The sequence below is a fragment of the Cyprinus carpio genome, chromosome B12 (assembly GCF_018340385.1).
Source record: "Cyprinus carpio isolate SPL01 chromosome B12, ASM1834038v1, whole genome shotgun sequence".
NCBI lineage: Eukaryota > Metazoa > Chordata > Actinopteri > Cypriniformes > Cyprinidae > Cyprinus > Cyprinus carpio.
In genome coordinates, this window is record NC_056608.1 from 4,019,329 (window position 1) to 4,039,319 (window position 19,991).

Here is a 19,991-nt window from a genome sequence, read left to right on the forward strand (position 1 = left end):
GCTTTGGTACCGAAATTGGTCCCGAAATCCGTGGATTTTCGCTGGTATTGGTAGCGAATACTGAAATTTTGGTACTGTGACAACACTACTGTTGATATATCATACAGGAAAACAGTGATTTGAGAAATGCAGCATCTACCTCTCGAATCTCCTCACAGATGAACGTGAACACCCAGAAATACAGCACATACTCAGAAACAGCAGGGCCTTCAGGCGGAGGCGGCTTGAAGTCGACCAATAGCACGTAGGCGTACAGAAACAGGAACAGGAAATACATCACAACGTTGCCAATAAATGAAGTGACAGGGGCATACCAGAACTGCTTCCAGCGGGAAACCCAAAATGGGCACTTCCCGGATTGGGGATTCATAGCAGTACCTGCTTACAGGAAGAAGTAAACAAGGAAGGCAATAAGAAAGACCTATTTCGGCCGAACTGATCAAGAATGAAAAAAATTATTCTGATGGGTTTTAAAATTAAAAAACAGACCTTTTGTTAGTCGCCTGATGTTATTTGAGTCCTCGTGATCGCCTTCGCTGCTAAATATTGTATGAAGATAATGGATAAAGACATGTTTGTCTACAGAGATCTTATATTTATGCATGTATCAAATTAAACCCAATTTACTTGTGTTTGATGTCAGCGAAGGAGAAGACAGTCTCTCCGTAATTACAGTCTGTTGCTGTAGGTGGAGGTGCCATCCCTGATTTCACTTCTTCTCCATTGTCTGCTTTCCTGTAAAGAAGATATCTTATTCATTCTTACAATGCAGTACATTTTCAAATTGTAGCATACTGATTAAAATTTTGTGAAAATTGAAATATTACTTCATAATTTCACTATTAGATAATAGTCCTATTAATCTATGAAGACATTTTCCATGTGCTACTTTTTTTGGTAATTAAGTCAGTTTATCCCTTACTGTACTGTCTTTTTGACCCAGATAAAACGTTTTATGTTTGTTCGTTTTATCTAATATTTAATTTTGTTTGTTCAAAATGTCTTCCCACAACACAACAAAAACAGACAAGTACATATTTTTTTGTTATTTAATTTTGTTAATATTTTTGTAATGTCAATAAGTTTGTATACTCTGGTTCTGTTTGGGTCAAATTTGTGCAAATATTAGCAATATATTTAATGAATTCTGTTATGATTTGTGGCATTAGTTGATTTGTATCATCTTCTTTCCTGTCATATAAAACTTTGCGAATTGGCATGATGATATATTTATTCATTTATTATTATTATAATATGGTATGAAGTTTTTTATATTTTAAAAGATAGGTTTAAGAAGTCTTGAGAGGTAAGTATCCTCTCAATTAGTTAATTTTTGCAGGGTTCAACAGGTCATTACGGTAAATGCAAAAAAGTGAAACAGTGATAATGTAAGGAAAGATGCAAGGAAACTGAGGAAACTGACATTACTTATCTACTGACTTGAAATCGATAAGGTTGGTGTAGACGAGAGGAGGAATGATCATCGTCAGCGCGAGTTTCCAGAGCTCTGTTCCTCTTTCCATGTCACCCCACCATATCTGAGACAGCAGGGACTAAAAAAAGAGACTGTTTAAAAAAAAAACACACACTCACCTTATTTCAAACGAAACAATGACTATCTGCATGCCGACAGACCTGTACTCCATCATGACTGAAGAAATAACGGGTGTCAGCGGCCATGGCCATCTTCAGACAGGTAGCTCCACCCCACAGATTAGACTTGCGGATCAGCAGCTTGTAGGAATAATTTGCTTTGGTTTGGTAGCACGTGCTGAACACATCTGTCAAAAGAATTGTAGTGGAGAGAAGCTTAAACTTTCTTTTACCATTGGTTTCATAAGATACAAATAGCAAATGAATGTCACACATCCTACCATGAGCCATACACTCAAATTTTGTGGCCAGCTCCTTCATGGAGAGTTTAGAGTCTGTCTCAGTCTCCAGTTTAGACAGCTCCCTCAGTATTTTGCATCCTCCCAGAGCCGTCAGAACCGACTCACCACACTGAGAGAGAAGAGTGGCACAGATGAGTGTGATGCTGTGAGAACATCTCCATCTGAGGACAGATTATCTAATAAACCTCTATCCTACGACTGTTTTCCGGCATCCCTCCTCCATCAACTCCTCACTCTTAATCTATTCTCATCTCATACTAGGGATAGTGGGAGTTCTCTGGGTTTAGGCTATATTCCAGGCATGGAGCCCTCCCCCAAGAACAGCACGCCAAAATATGCTTACTATTTGCTCAATCAGATTATATGTAACAGTGAACTCGTGAATCATTTTATGTGTGTAAACTGTATGTAACACTATAAATAAAAAAAAAAAAAAAAAACACTTTCACTTTTCACTTTTTCACTTTTATATCCAACTTTATATATAGAGCTTGCAACAATACAGTTTACATTTAGCGATGATATAGACAATCACACAGGCGCAATGTATGGAATTTTTTTATTTATTCACTTATTAAATTATTTTTATTTACTTGAAGGTTAACTTTAAGTGAGTGTTCAAACGTAATCACAATATAAAAAAACGAGAAATTAACATGATCAATTAAATAGCCAATATCAACCAATAACCAATAAAAAAATCTCTCAAATTACTGATATAACTGATATATTGCATATCTCTAACAATATCACAATAACTCAAGCAGCTCATCAGAAGCACGTTACCATTTCCCAGCAGAAGATCGCCATTTCACCACGGTTCTGCAGCACCGCCCAGAGGAAGAGACATAACCACGGATGCTTGCACATGACTTGCCGATACGGGCACTCCTCCTTCAGGACCTTGCATATCTTCTAAAAGGTGGTATTCAAAGACAACAACCTTTCATTTTTAGGTACTGAGCAGACAGTGCAAAAAATTCATTTTCAAATTATACAGAACCAAAGTGAGGTCTGGTACCTTCAAAGCTTTCCTTCTGGTAGATGCTGCTTCCACTTTAAGCAAATACCTATAGAAGGGCTGGCACACCTCTCCCAAAAGATTCTCCAGCAGCAGACTCACCTATAGTAGGATGAAAAATCGGTGGCATTTAAAACAGCACATATTCATTCATCTGAGCAGTACGCAGGCGGCATAGGCTCTTCGGTGTCAGCCGCACTGCGCTGATGCGCTATGCCGCCTGCGTACTGCTCAGATTTGTCAAAATGGCACTACGCTGATTTCGAGAGACACAGAGGAGAGGAATTGTTGAATAAAGTCCTTATTTTTGTTTTCTACGCTTACAAAAAGTATTCTCGTCGCTTCATAACACGGTTGCATCACTGATGGCAGATAGACTATTCTGACAATGTTTTTCATACTTTTCTGGACCCTGACAGTGTTACTTACTTGGCAGTCTATGAGACCATCTCAAGCCTTCTGGTTTTCATCCAAAATATCTTAATTTGTGTTCCGAAGACGAACGAAGCTTTTACGGGTTTGGAACAACATGGGGGTAAGTGATTAATGACAAAATGTTCATTTTGGGGTGGAGTAACCCTATAATTTTTGGAAACTGATTACATAATCCAGATTACATGTAATCAGTAACTACCCAGCTGTGGCTGCCTCACTCTCTATATCTTCCTGTTCTGCCTCTGTCTCTTCCCTCTCTGTCTCACTAGAAGTCTGGACATTTTCTGTCTCTGTCACTTCACTTTTACTTTGTTGAATTGACTCTGGGGCAGTTTCATCTTAATACAGAGAAGGAATAACAAACATTTTAAAATCATATTGTAAATACAATTGTTAGGCTTAGTGCTAATTCAATTTATGTTGATTGTAATATAATTACTTATTAATTCAAATAGTTTAATGTGCATCTTTCTTTTTATCACACTCTTGCTGTCAGCCAGTTTACCAGTCTTACCTGTACCTGTCTGATTTGACTGATGCTCAGTGGGCTCTCCCTCACTCTATGAGCCAGCTTTTTCCTCATCTTCAATGCAAGTATAAATATTAGACATTTAATTTAATATTATAAAGCATAAATCTATATTATATGCTAATAAACAACACATTTGGGAAATTTATATTATCTTTTTAACTATTTATAGGCCTACTATTAATATGGTTTTAATAAAATATTAGCCTATAAATATGAAAGTATCAAAGACAAATGATGATAATGGGAAATATACTTAATTACAAGAATGAAAGTGTGACAAACTGCTAAATATTCTGTATGCTGGAGCTTTCAATCCATGTTTGCAATGTTGAACTGCTTTTAGCAGCCTTCCTTCACTTTTTCTTTCTCTGTCTTCTTTTTTGTGAAGGCATTGTTTTTTGTTTTTGTCTACAAAGTGTGCCAACAAATTTTATTTGTGTTTGTGTCCATCTGCCTCCCCCCACAATTAAGATTTTGGGGGAAAAGATTCAAGGATTTTTCTCGATCTAAATCTAGTGAACAGGGATCAATGTAGACAGAACCACCCCATTGCTGAAAAGAGGAAAATAAAGGTTTTCTAGCGAAGCAATCTGTCCCAGCAAGAACCACCCCATTGCTGAAAAGAGGAACCTGCCAATTCTACGTTTTAAGTGCCCTACACACTGTAAAACAGTCCAAACCAAATATGTGGGATGATTTTAAAGACAAGACCCATATTTGATGGCTGGGGTCATGCAGATTACTTTGAAGCTGGCTGAATATGAATTTTGGACAATCAAAAATTATCTCTATTGAGCTATGTTCACTTGCATTATATGGAGAAAAATCCTCTAATGTTTTCTTCTAAAATCTTCATTTCTCTTCAGCTGAAAAAAAGTCTTGTACACCTTAGATGGCCTGGAGGTGTAAATAATCAGGAAACTGCCTGCAGGTGGGTGTTACTATGAATTGGTGACAGACTAATTAATCTGCCAATATTTGTCCATTTCCAGATCTCACCTCATAAAGGCTGACATGGCACGTCTGACCATTGGACTCGTTTATGCGCTCTTCCAGGAAATGCTGCAGCAGCATGCCGACCTGAGAGGTTTTAGAGATGGAGTCGTAAAGACCCTCCAGTCGACTGTATGTCAGGTAGTTCACAATGTTAAGACCGTTGTCAATGAAGAGACGCACAAACTGGGGTTTATCGTTCTCCAGGGCATCAGTCATGGATTCTTCAAGATCTTCATACTGTTTATGTGAAAATATCACATAACGCATAACAGATTAGTAGTGGACATTTTTAATATGAATACAAGGAATGGTTTTGTGGTTGGTCATAAATTCCTGTGCTCAAATGTAGTGATCAGTCTGAAATTTGGAGAAATATGGGATGAGTTGGTTTAATAGTACCATATCCTCTCAAAAGATACACTACCATTCAAGTTTGGGGTGGTAAGATTTCTTGAAAGACGTCTCTTCTGCCCACCAAGGCTGCATTTATTTGATCAGAAATACAGTAAAAACAGTAATACTACGAAATATTACTACAATTTAAAATAACAGTTTTCTATTTGAATATAATTTAAAGTGCTGTGATGCAAAGCTGTTATGCATCGTTTCTCCAGTCTTCAGTGTCACATGATCCTTCAGAAATCTTTCTGATTTGCTGCTCAAGAAACATTATTATTATCAACTGCTGAAAACTTCTGCTTATTAATATTGGGGTGCTGCTTAATATTTTTGTGGAAACCGAAATGTTTTCAGGATTCTTTGATTAATGGAAAGTTCAAAAGAACAAAATGAAATTGAAATGTTTTGCAACAACATAAATGTCTTTACTGCCACAAAAAAAAAAGAAAAACAAAGGACATGAAATCATTTATGTGAATGACACTTTCAGTTTTGCCACTTACATTTATGAATTTGGCAGACGCTTTTATCCAAAGTGACTCTTCATTCAATGTGTACATTTAGTTCATCCTGGTTATCAAACCCAAGACCTCGGCCCTTTTAGTGCCACGCTGTGCTGTTTGAACTACAGTAACACTCAACAACTTGCCTTAGTTCAGAAGCTAATTTAATATTTCTCACAATTCTCTACTGTACCTTCCAGTCGATGTTTTCCACTGAACAGTTCACTCTCTGGCGATGTCCACTCTGTTCCAGGTTACAGCCAGCTTCAACTCATCAACATAGGGGTTAGTAGTCACCGAAACCCGATGTTTACTCGCTAACACATACACACAGCAAAATTATGTAGATTAAAAATACATGAAATATATAAACATCAAAGTATACTGTAGACAGAACAGGTTAGAAGTTATAGTGACACAAACACTGCAATAACCAGTTTAAATCTACCTTGAACAAGCACTTTAAGCATCACAGTGTCAAAATCATCCGCTCCTTCTGCGTGATAAATGGAGATGAGGTCTTTGTTCTGATAGATGGTTAAAACCTTTCAGGAGCCAGCCAAGCAGCAAGAAAAAAAAAACAGTGCTTAAAAAAACGTGCCTGTGACATGTCAACTTAACCAGAGGTCCGACTAAAAATTATGACCGAATTAAACACACAAGAGAATGAAAAAAGCAAAATATTAAATATCGTGGCTTAAAATTTACAGAGTAATCCACTATTTTGTAGAGGGGGTTCAAAATGACAATTTTCACATGACATTTGGAGCCAAATTACAGAGGGGATGACTTTAGAAAGATGACAGCATCATTTTATCTTTTATACAGTGATTGAAAATGGAAGTTCGAAACAAAGTTTGTCATTCATCGTTATTTATGTTTAAGTAGGGATGCACCGATACCACTTTTTCCAGTACTCGCCCGATACCGATACTTTTATTTTTGATACTTGCCGATACAGAGTACCGATACCGATATTTTTATTGCATTTGTAATTTTTTAAAACATTGGGTACAGAAATCAAAAGAGTATGTATAATGTTAGCTGGTTGATTTAATTTATTAAATAGATACAGTCAAACCAAAATTTATTCAGGCACCTTCAACATTTCACATTATAACAGTTTATTCTCTATAGTTTAGAAGATGGTAATAAAATATGATAAGAACTCATAGTTAAACTGTGTCAGAACAAATTAATCTTGATAATTTCAGATAACTTTTCCCTAGACTTTGTTTGAAGAATTTTGGGGTATAATTTGTCACAGTTTACTTTATTTTGCTATCCTCATTTACATAAATGAACTATAGTCTCCTGCACCCACTAGTAAAAAAAATATATAAAAATGTATATCTGGTCTCTGAATAATTTTTGGATTAACTGTATATCATTCGGTTATTTTCACACTTAATTATGCCCATTAAAATATATTTTACAAGTTTTTGCAAGCTCGCGCATCTCCACCGCTGCACGCTCAATCCACTGAGTGTGCTTTATCAGCTCGTGCACATCAGCTATACAGGTGATAATACTGAACGTTAAACATTATATTCATTATATAAATATCCTACGTAGACAACCTTAATCTCTAATAACTTCATTCTGCTGTCTGTTGTTCTGTTGTCTGTGTTTCTTTGTCTGAATATGGCACTTATCACGTGCTGTGTGGTATCGGCGTTTGGTATCGGGGCAGTTTAACGAGTACGAGTACGAGTACAAGATCCCTATGTACAGAGTGTGACATTTACCTTATCAACAAGCTTGTCCATGTCTTGCTCTGAAGGAAAGTGGTTCTTTACTTTCGTGGTTATTCGTTCTCTAAGCACCATTTTGGAAGACCCTTCCTCCTCCTCTGCTCCTCCAAACGTAGACATCAGATCAGATTGCACATTCTCCACAATGTCGCTCACAAGATTAGCAAGCCCACCCGAACCAGCCAGGACCAACCAGGGCATTGAATTCTTCAGAGCAAGTTCTAATGCCTGAGATGAAGAAACATGGTAAGAGAACAATTAAAGGGGTAGTTTGCTCAAAAATGAAAAATGGCTATTTATAAATACATATAAAACAAATACCAGTTCAATATTTATGCTACAAAAGAGAGCCATACGAATAGTAAAGAAAACCAACTATAGGGAGCCAACAATCTCCCTATTTATTGAACTAAAGGCCCTAAAGTTTAAAGAATTAGTAGAACTAAAAACATTACAAATTATGTACAAAGCAAACAATCATCAATTGCCAGAAAGTATCCAAGGGTTGTTTACAGAAAGAGAATGTCAACATGATTTAAGGGGAACTTGTATGTTTAAAAAGAACCAAGTGAGGACCAATGCAAAATACCATTGTATTTTAGTTAAAGGTGTAATTCTATGGAACAGCTGTCAAGAGGAATTAAAAATATGTGGATCACTTAGCAAGTTAAAGAAGCTATTTAAGAATAAAACACTGAAACTATATGAAACTATTTAAAGAGTGATAAATGAAAGCGGCTTTTTGTTGTATTTTGGATTGTGGAACTGTATTGATTGGCAAAAATAATGTTATTGTAGTGTAGTTATACTAGTTTGTCAACAGTATATTGATGTAAAACAACAGTTTTTTTTCTTTATTTTTATTTGTTTATTTATTAAAAGATGAGATGTTTTAAAAAGGGTAGACATTATAAGCAAGAGCTTCAGCCTACACCTGTTCAGACTAATGTAAATATGTTATTGTACATTAGCTCAATTGTGTTGAACCTAAGTTGTCCATCTGAAATAAACTAAACTACAGTACGTTGGCTGTTAATTTACTCGCCCTCTATCCAAAATATAGATGACTTTTTTTTCTTCGGTAGGACAGTAAATAATCTTCTTAGCTGAAACCATGGTCCTTTCCTTGGTGATTCATAAAAGGCAAGCTAGAGGCTACCAGCACTTGAGAGTCAAAAAAGCATACACAGACAAGACAAAATTGATACCTGTGACTCCTGACAATATATTTTGAGGTATTATGAAGAAAAACAATTGGTCTGTGCAAGAAGCTCAACATTATTTCTGACATTATTACCTGTAATCCACTTCCTCAGGACTCTGATTCTTTTCCCCAAACTGGTTCACGCAATGATGTCACATACACAGATATATAACTAGATGACCAAGTAATGATATAAACTTTGATGTTTTACATGGTTAAAATACAAAGTGTAAAAACTTCATCAGCTTATCTTTTTAAAAACATAAACAAAGAGAAAAAAAAAAGTATTTCGCCCCTTCATTCAAGTACTCATTTCGAGTCAAAGTGACTGTCAGGCAAATCTTGTAGATCTGTGCTGCTCGAGTCGCGAATTGTTTCAGATGATTTAGTCTGATTTGATGAACTGGTTCATCCAGTTCACTAAAAAGAACCAGTTTAAAAGAATTATTCGTTCGTGAACCGGACATCATTCCTGACCGTTTGCTTGAGGTTGTGGATTACAGGCAATAACGTTTTAAATAATGTTCAGTTTCTTGCACAGACCAAAATACCTCAGTGTATCATCAGGAGCCATGGATATTCATTTTGTCTTGTCATGCTGACTTGCATTATATGAATCACCAAAGAGGGTGATTTCAGCTCATAATCTTCTTTACTGTTCTACTGAAGAAAAAAGTCACCTACATATTGAATGGCCTGGGGGTAAGTAAATTAATAGCAAGTCTTATTTTTTTGGGTGAACTGTCCCTTTCAGATGTAGGACAGAGGAAGTTTTGTTTAATATAATTGTAATCTGCTCACCTCCACCATGGAAACCTCTCCAGATATCAGCATATTCAGAACAGGAATGTCAATGCTTGCACTGCCTGCTGAAATGACATATTTAAGCAACCGCAGTGAGTATGAAATCCTTGTTGCTTTCAGAGATCTCACCATAAAATACAGAAAACACATAATACATTTATACATATTAAACATTATTAATAAATTCATTTAATTGACTATGGTTAATATTTCATTTGATAAGCTTTGTTGCCTTTATACCTAAATCTAAGTCTTCTCTTGCAATAGCTCAAAATGTCCTTTAGGTGGCCAAAACCTAAACCAATGTTTGCTGGTTAGTCTGTTACAAGTCTGTTCAGTGAAATAACTGCAATGAATCCAAGCAATGTAAAGTCAACTCCACATCAGTCATATTCTATTAAACACAAGTGTATCATGAAAAATTCTGAATCCTGCATAAGAAGAGCACAGTGCCATTCTGTTTAATTTTGTACCTGGGCGCTGACGTGAAATGTAATCCTCCAGACGGCCTCTGAAACCGACCTCCCCACCTTTACGTCCTTCGGACCCATCGTCCACCAAAAGGAAAGCCTTGTAGTTATTATCCAGAGAGCAGGTGCCACGTGGAGTGCTTTGGACAAAATACTTAGCGGGGAAACTTCCCTAAGTGAAAGAGAAAGACACTGTTTTTCTGAAAGACTGTGAACCATTGCAAAATCCAATGTGCAGTGCTAGTTTATCTACAAATTTGGGTATGATTACTTAATGCAATGCAAGTTATAAATGCTTCAATTTATTCCAAATGTGCCGTCTACTTTTCTCTTGGCAATGAGTGATGCCCATTCGCGAATGATTCATTCTTTGAGTCAGTTCTGTTCAAAAGCTTGATCAAACCAGTTGACAAAGCAGTGAATTGGTTCGCGAATCAGTTTGAATGATTTGTTCAGTTCCCTGCCGCACGCGCTGATCCGTCTGAAGCGGTTCACTCAGAGTTGTAACAGAAAGTTTAAGAACATCAAGAGCGTTGAAGACATGGCTTTGGATCTACAGTCATCAGAGTTTTTTCCACTTCGCTCGCTCTCCCCCACCCGAGTGTGTTAAATCAGCAGATTTGCTTTTACAAACTATGTTTGTCCACCGCGGCTTTGGACTCAGAGTACGCTCTGGCCGGCACATGTGGTTCTCTCCCTCCGAGTGAACAGGAGAAACGTGCCTCCCCTTCCTACAGTGAGCTGTTGAATGTGGTTACCCACATGGTGGATAAACTATCCATACCTAGCACTGTGAGCCGCTACCCTTCTTCACGGACCTCCATCAAGAGGTTTCGAGGTCCTGGAAGCAGCCTTAATCAGCATGCATCACGAACGCCGCGGGTTTCACCACCATTGCTGACATTTTTATACAGCGGTTATACAGCGATGCTGCTGGTGGACGAACTCTCTAGCCGAACGTATCGCGCCGAACTCGGCCGCGGCCTGAAGTCTCACCCCCTCTCGAAGGCGTCGAGTCGCATCTAATCTCTGCAAATTTACTTCACTTGATGGCAGTTCTTAACGAGAAAGGTATCACACCGGAGGCTGTGAAAAAGATTCAACCGTCAAAAGATTAGGATCTAAACGCTACCAAACATACTGCCCGAGCAGTGGACCATTCTATGACGGGGATGTTAATGGTCGAGCGCCACCTTCGCTAATCTCGCCGACATTACAGAAAACCTGAGTTGGACGGCAAAAGCCTCTCGTCCTCAATCCCCTAACAACAGTTCCTGATACTGTTCGTCAGGGACTGTGCCCTCCTCTAGAGAGTGCTGTTGGACCGCTAATTCACATCCAACCCTCTCACTGCAGTCCCCACGCTCTAACATTGACTGTCTCGCAGCAAAAGGCACCTCGAGCATCATTGGATCGAGTTATCACTTTGAGCGCCCCCTCAGAAACTCTGCACAATCCGGCCTTCAGAGTTTGAGGGACGGCACAAGAGGCTGACAAAGACGGCCCGTTTATGATGGCCCACACAGCTGCCGCGTTCTTGCTAGAGGTGGGGCCCGATGTTTATCTTGTTGGATTAAATCCTGCCGTGGATACGCTTCAGGATTATACACAACGAAACACAGTGACTTTGACACATGCGCTTCCCTTGCTTACGGATGCTGTGAGCTTTCCGTGCTTGGACATTAATGCATGTGGGAACACTGCAGCCCCAGGCGGAGGCTTGGAAACCACTACGTTTTCTGGGCCGCAGGGGAGCGCTTCCCCGGGCTATTGAAGTACACCCCTCTCAGATGGAGTCAGGTTTTTACAGCCGCTATTTTGTGTATAAAAAAAAAAAATGTAAAAATTGCGATTTACAACCGATATTGGATTTACGCCATTTTAATCTTGCACTCAGGACGAGCAAAATGATGTTAACAGTAAAGTCCATTCTGTCTCAGATTCAACCAAACAGCTGGTTTGTCACGATCAATCTGAAGGATGCATTTTTTCATATTCAGATCATCAAGAGACACAGGAAGTTCCTCAGATTCGCTTAGAGGGCAAAGCGTATCAATACCGTGTTCTTCCCTTCGGCTTAGCCTTGGCTCCTCGAGCATTTTCGAAATGCATGGATGCAGCTCTGGCGCCGGCAGCTCCAGGGCGTTAGCGTTTTGAATTACCTGGACGATTGGCTGGTGTTAGCACAATCGCAGACTCAAGCACACTCCCATCGGGATCTTTTGCTGAATCATCTAAACAGCCTGGGCTTACACATGAATTTCCAGCGTTTCCAGTGTTTTAATTCCCTCTCAATGGATAACCTTCTGGGAATAGACTTGGACTCTCGCGCGATGACAACAAGACTATCTCTCCCGCGCGTTCAGTCTCTCACGTCATGCCTGCGCCATTTCATAGCAGGTCACGCAGTGAAGGTGAGTTTGTGCCTCAGACTTTTGGGTCTAATGGCAGCGGCATCTCCTGTAATCCGTCTGGGCTTGCTTCACATGCGGCCATTTTCAGTGGTGGACGAAAAGCCAAAACATTTTACCCCGTTGTTTTCCGCATTGTACGATTTCGGTGACACGGAGGTGGGTTATGTCAATAAAACCATTGATGTCAGCTAAATTCCTTCAAACTGGAGTTCGGCTGGGGATTTGTGCTTCCCGCAAGACTGGCACGACGAACGCGTCTTTGACCAGTTGAGGAACTGTTTGTCAAGGACGCCAAGCTCACAGAGTATGGACGGCAACACAACGCGGCTGGCATATAAACAGGTTGTAATTGCTGTCAGTTTTTCTAGCTCTCCAGTATTTCTTGAATCTGCTGATCGGCCGTCATGTACTAGTCAGGTCAGACAACATAGCGGTTGTGTCGTATCTGAATCAGCAAGGAGGATTAAGCTCTCACCCCCTGTGCAGGCTGGCGAGGATTATTCTCCTTTGGTCTCAGAACAGATTTCTGTCGATCCGAGTGGTTCATGTCCCTGGGCACTTGAACTTCGGAATGGATTTGCTCTCCAGACAGAGCCTGGAGCAAGGGGAATGGAGGTTGCACCCCAAACAGTAGCCTTATATGGCAATTATTTGGAGAAGCCTGCTGTGGTTCTCCCTATGCCCTCCATCGCCCCTAGGCTTGGATGCGTTAGCTCACGATTGGCCCAGGACCAGCTTATATGCTTTTCCTCCAATTCGACTAATTCCAGCAGTGCTATCCAGAATTTGGCTGGACAGTGTGGAGCAGCTGCTGTTGGTGGCTGAGTGGTGGCCCACACAGCTGTGGTTTGTGGATCTGGTCAATCTGTAGCTGGCTCTCCGTGGGAGATTCCCCTCAGACAGGACTTCCTATTGCAAGCACGAGGGATGATTTGGCACCCAAGGCCAGATCTATGGAAGCTGTTGGCGTGGCCTCTGAGCGGAGTGAGTTAATATGTCCCGGTCTTTCAGTTGGAACCACCGAGACTATAATGAATTCTAAGGCAGCTTCTACGAGACGCTTTATGCTTTCAAATGGAAACTGTTTACTGCCTGATGTGGAATTCATAATTTAGATCCAGTTTTACTGCCCCTGGCTTCAGTACTGGAGTTTCTTCAAGACCGTTTTTCTGATGAAGTAACACCAGCCACTCTTTAAGTTTACGTGGCAGACATTTCAGCTAACCATGTATATTTAGATGGTACTTCAGTGGGCCATCATCCGCTGGTCTCTCGCTTTATACAGGGTTCACGACGGCTAGGGCCTTTCCGCCCTGTGCGAGTTCCTTCATGGGATTTATTCATTGTGTTGCAAGGTCTATCAGAACATCCATTCGAGCCCTTGGAAATTGTAAAAAAAAAAAAAAAAATCCTACTTTAAAGAAAGTTCTTCTTGTGGCTTTATCCTCCCTCATGAGAGTTGGTGATTTTCAGGCTCTTCTGCTTCGCCCTCATGCATGGACTTTGCACCAGGGTTTGTGAAAGTACTGTTGCGACCGAGGCCTAATTATGTCCCTAATGTCGCCTCGAACCCTTTTCACTTTCAGCAAGTGGTCTTGGAAGCTTTACCCCCTGCTGAGGCGGGGCTAGGAGATCTGAGTCTTTGCCCTGTCAGAGCGCTGAAGACTTATGTTGATCAAACAGCTCCATGGCGTGAGTCCGACCAGCTGTTTGTCTGTTTGGACACAAAAATAGAGGCCATGGTGACACAAAGCAACGCATGTCCCATTGGAGACTGTATGGAGACTATATCTTTAGCCTATGAGGTGCGTGGACTCGCTTCGCCCTTAGGAATAAGAGCTCATTCCACGAGAGCAATGGCTTCATCACAAGCTTTTCTCAGTGGATCTTCTATGTATGATATCTGTGCTGCGGCAGGATGGTCCTCACAGAGCACTTTTGTCAAGTTTTACAGTGTGGATGTGAGGATGGCTCCTGGCTCCCGGGTTCTCTCCGCTTGAGCAGATGCTTTCCTTGGATCCCAACTATCAGGTACGTCAGGCGTTATGGTATAAGGTTCCCATACGGTGACGTCACCGCAGCATCGAAGTGACCTATGAAAGGGAACATCTCAGTTACGTATGTAACCACGGTTCCCTGAATAGGGAATAGGGAACGAGATGCTGCGGTACCGGCCGTTCCGTAACTTGATAACATTTTCTTCAGTTCATGATCAGTTCTGAGCGAAATAGCGCACGGCACTCAGATATACTATGCGTATGCATGCGTAAGGCGGAGCCAAGTGCTATTTGGCCAATAAAATTGGCGGGATGGTATAGGGCTTCAGACATTCGTCACACCGAAAGGTGTTCCCATACGGTGACATCATGTGAGGAGTTTTCACTCTTCTCCGTGTTAGAGGTTATTTATACATATATAATACATAATTAATATACTTTAAAATATAATTTAATTCAGTGATGCAAATAAGAATTTTCATCAGCTGTTACTCCAGTCATATGATCCTTCAGAGATCTTTCTAATATACTGATTTATTACCAGCGCTGGAAACAGTTTTGATGCTTAATATTTTTTGGAACCTGTGACAGTTTGTTTAGGATTCTTTGATGAATAGAAAGCTAAAAAGAACATCATTGATAGTAGATCAACATATTGGAATGATTCCTGAAGGATTATGTGACACTGAAGACTGGCATAAATGCATTGAGTTGCTGCCATGTGATTGGCTGATTAGCAATTTGTGTTACCAAGCAATTGAACAGGTGTGCCTAATAAAGTGGCCGGTGAGCGTGTATATAAATATATATGATCATTCATAAAAAATATGTACTTGTATATATTTTATACAACAATTTTGGTTCTCAACTTTGACCAAAGTTCAAATAGTGATGGTATAGAAGAATATTTATTTTCAATGTGTTCATTTTTATCAAGAGTAAAATATTTAGTGTTAAGTACGCTAGTGCTGCACCATAAGCAGAGTTACCTCAGGGTCAACAAGCTGCACGCGATTATGTACCATTCCCCAAGGAGCAACGCCTATAGGAACCACTTTATTTAAATTGACAGAAGACACTGCGGTGGCGTGATCTCTCACTGCCTCTCCTACACACTTGCCGATGCCTTCCTTCAGCCCTGAGGTTATGATCCACGCTCCTATACATCAAAAATACAAATGTAACTTTTTTAATTGCCTGAGAAGTTCAGCCAAAGACAAAGCACATCACACTAATGATCTCCCTCCACTGGCTCCCAGTTGTGGCCAGAATCTATTTTAAAGAACCCCATAGTAAAAATCAATGTTCTTTACATGTGTATCTGGTGTATACAAACCATGTATAAATTCATCAGCTGGTACTGGCAGTGTACCAGGCTTGCTTCTTAATCTAGCTGTTCAATAAATTTGCCATTCTATATTACAAATATTATTGGTTCTTTTACAAATTGCTTTGTTCCTTGTGACTTTGGATAAAAGTGCCTGTTAAATGCAAAAACTGTAATTGTAAATGTAATTAAATTTAGGACATTTTTTAGGACAATTATTAATTAATAATTAATTTAATTAATATATTTATTATATTTTACTGTTTACATTTCTGTTTCAATATAATTATTATTTTTACATTTACATTACTTTTTTTGGACTATATTCACACGGAGAGGAACCTGTTGAGCAACTTTCCTAACATTGATGAAATAATTAGTCCAGCTTGAATTTGTGTCAGGGTAGCTGGGCTTTTGATGGCTTGCAGTTAGTATAAAGATAAATGTATGATTCATATAATTGCTTGCAATGCCAGTCACTATGTAAATTCACTGTGGTCATGTGCTTCTTTTTCTCATCATGCATTTCATTTGTCATATTCAAACAAATAGTCACATGATATACAAACTTCTTCACAAATAAGAAGACAAAACAACTAACAGGTTCTTAAAACAAGCATGTCTGGACATCTAAACCTTCTACTCCGATATCAACACTTGGTAACACCGTTGTAAAAGTAGCATAAATTAATGTAAAAATGAATGAAGAATAAATTAATAATATTATGTGAGGGGAGAATATGACACCTGTACTCTGTGCTGCTTTAACCAGCCCTTGCCTCAAGACCTCTCGCACCCAGCTCTTGACCTTTGACCTTCCTTCACCACCAACCACTGACACCACCAGGTTGGGCTGCCCCAGTTTCCAGGTTTGTCTCATGATATTAAAGACCACAGAAGGATCTGTGGTGCTGGAGAGACGCAAGAACTGGAATAAAAAGAAGGATTAAGATTAAAACAGGAATCAAAGAGTAAAAACAACTATAAGTTTTGTACTATAACGTTTCTTCAGCTACGGGCAATTTTTATGTTGTGGGGTTGATTTTTATTAAAACCTTTTTGTTATATAAAAGTCAAATTAAAACTATACACTTTTAACCATGACAATTATTTTTTTGCTTTTTATGCCAAGATTTAGATGAACTAAAACTTAGTTAATTAGTAAAAAAAATAAAATAAATTGCAACTTACAACATATGGTTGTTTCTGCAACTATTGGCAAATTTTCTGTCAAATTAAAACTGTATACTATTTACAATCACAATTATTTTTGCTGCTTATCAAATGCTTCTAATGTGAAGATTTTTTTTTTGCCCTCGTCACAGACCAAAAAAAATATTCTAAAAATAATAATTATTTAGTATTTGATTATTGAACATTAATTAATCTAAACAACAAGTGAAAACATAAACCTTTTTATAATTATAAAATGAAAGGGATCAAGAACAAAACTAGAATCAAATCCAAAAAGAAACTGTAAATTAAAAAAAAAAATAATTCAATGAATATTAATTTAAAAAATTGTGAATCTAATTTGCATGTATATATATATATATATATATATATATATATATATATATATATATATATATATATATATATTGTGTGTGTGCAAATTAGATTCACATTTTTTAAATTAATATTCATTTAATTTAATTTAATTTAATTATTTTTTTCAGTTGCTCTTTGGATTTGATTCTAGTTTTGTTCTTAATCCCCTTCTTTTTATAATTATAATAATGTTTATGATTTCACTTGTTGTACATACAGTATATAGTATACTATATAGTAACCTGGAAACGACATGTATGTATATATCATCTATATATGCCATATATATATATATATATATATATATATATATATATATATATATATACATATATATATATATATATATATATATATACACAAAGTGGGTACGGAAAGCATTCAGACCCCCTTAAAGTTTTTCACTCTGTTATATTGCAGCCATTTGCTAAAATCATTTAAGTTAATTTTTTTTTCCTCATTAATGTACACACAGCACCCCATATTGACAGAAAAACACAGAATTGTTGACATTTTTGCAGATTTATAAAAAAAAAAAAAAAAAAACTGAAATATCACATGGTCCTAAGTATTCAGCCAATTTGCTGTGACACTCATATATTTAACTCAGGTGCTGTCCATTTCTTCTGATCATCCTTGAGATGGTTCTACACCTTCATTTGAGTCCAGCTGTGTTTGATTATACTGATTGGACTTGATTAGGAAAGCCACACACCTGTCTATATAAAACCTTACAGATCACAGTGCATGTCAGAGCAAATGAGAATCATGAGGTCAAAAGAACTGCCTGAAGAGCTCAGAGACTGAATTGTGGCAAGGCACAGATCTGACCAAAGTTACAAAAAAAATTCTGCTGCACTTAAGGTTCCTAAGAGCACAGTGGCCTCCATAATCCTTAAATGGAAGATGTTTGGGACGACCAGAAACCTTCCCAGAGCTGGCCGTCCGGCCAAACTGAGCTATCGGGGGAGAAGAGCCTTGGTGAGAGAGGAAAGAAGAACCCAAAGATCACTGTGGCTGAGCTCCAGAGATGCAGTCGGGAGATGGGAGAAAGTTGTAGAAAGTCAACCATCACTGCAGCCCTCCACCAGTCGGGTCTTTATGGCAGAGTGTCCCGACGGAAGCCTCTCCTCAGTGCAAGACACATGAAAGCCCGCATGGAGTTTGCTAAAAAACACCTGAAGGACTCCAAGATGGTGAGAAATAAGATTCTCTGGTCTGATGAGACCAAGATAGAACTTTTTGGCCTTAATTTTAGGTGGTATGTGTGGAGAAAACCAGGCACTGCTCATCACCTGTCCAATACAGTCCCAACAGTGAAGCATGGTGGTGGCAGCATCATGCTGTGGGGGTGTTTTTTCAGCTGCAGGGACAGGATGACTGGTTGCAATCAAGGGAAAGATGAATGTAGTCAAGTACAGGGATATCCTGGACAAAAACCTTCTCCAGAAGTCTCAGGACCTCAGACTGGGCCGAAGGTTCACCTTCCAACAGCTAAAATAACGAAGGAGTGACTTCACAACAACTCCGTGACTGTTCTTGAATGGCCCAGCCAGAGCCCTGACTTAAACCCAATTGAGCATCTCTGGAGAGACCTGAAAATGGCTGTCCACCAACGTTTACCATCCAACCTGACAGAACTGGAGAGGATCTGCAAGGAGGAATGGCAGAGGATTCCCAAATCCAGGTGTGAAAAACTTGTTGCATCTTTCCCAAAAAGACTAATGGCTGTATTAGATCAAAAGGGTGCTTCTACTAAATACTGAATAAAGGGTCTGAATACTTAGGACCATGTGATATTTCAGTTTTTCTTTTTTAATAAATCTGCAAAAATGTCAACAGTTCTGTGTTTTTTTTCTGTCAATATGGGGTGCTGTGTGTACATTAATGAGGAAAAAAAAAATAAACTTAAATGATTTTAGCAAATGGCTGCAATGTAACAAAGAGTGAAAAATTTAAGGGGGTCTGAATACTTTCCGTACCCACTGTATATAGACAATATATATATATATATATATATATATATATATATATATATATATATGTGTGTATATGATATCTACAGACTAGGGATGTGAGCTCTCATGGCAAGAGATCTCGCGAGATCCAATGTGTCTCGCGAGATCGGACTGGTCTCGGGAGAACCTAATGATATCCTTGCAAAACATTTTGCAGTGTTTACATTAGAGCTTAACAATTAATTATTTAAAGATCGCGATCTCAATTCAAATACCCACATGATCTTATTCCTGAATGACAGATTCAGTTATGTCTATTATGACTTTCACATCGCGAGTGTCAGTGGAGCGTGAGAAGCACGTTCTGTCGCTGCCCATGTTAATGCATCATTCACGCTGCTGCTGATCCAGAAAGAGCAACAGTCTTTTTCAACCACACATTATTATTTCTGTGTTACAGACATTTAAGCAACAAGTACTGGGATAAAAGTTTACAGTTTGGGTATAAACACATATTCTCTACAGTAGCGATCAAAACGAAAGTATCTTAATGCATGTATGTATTGTAACCATAGACTGTATAAAAACATGGACGTAGTGTCCAAGACGTCACCCATATTGAAGCCAATTGAACAGCGAGTTGTCACAAGCAGGGTGACTTGAGCAACCAGGAAGTATAAAAGCTCATCCGGCAGAGCGCAAATTAGCTTCGATGAAGTAGCGCCTGCAGG

At 38.8% G+C, this 19,991-nt stretch overlaps 1 pseudogene; it reads right to left on the reverse strand.

Moving 5' to 3' along the window:
* The window catches only part of LOC109064174, a 61,979-nt pseudogene that overhangs the window by 32,676 nt on the left and 9,312 nt on the right, over positions 1–19,991 (reverse strand).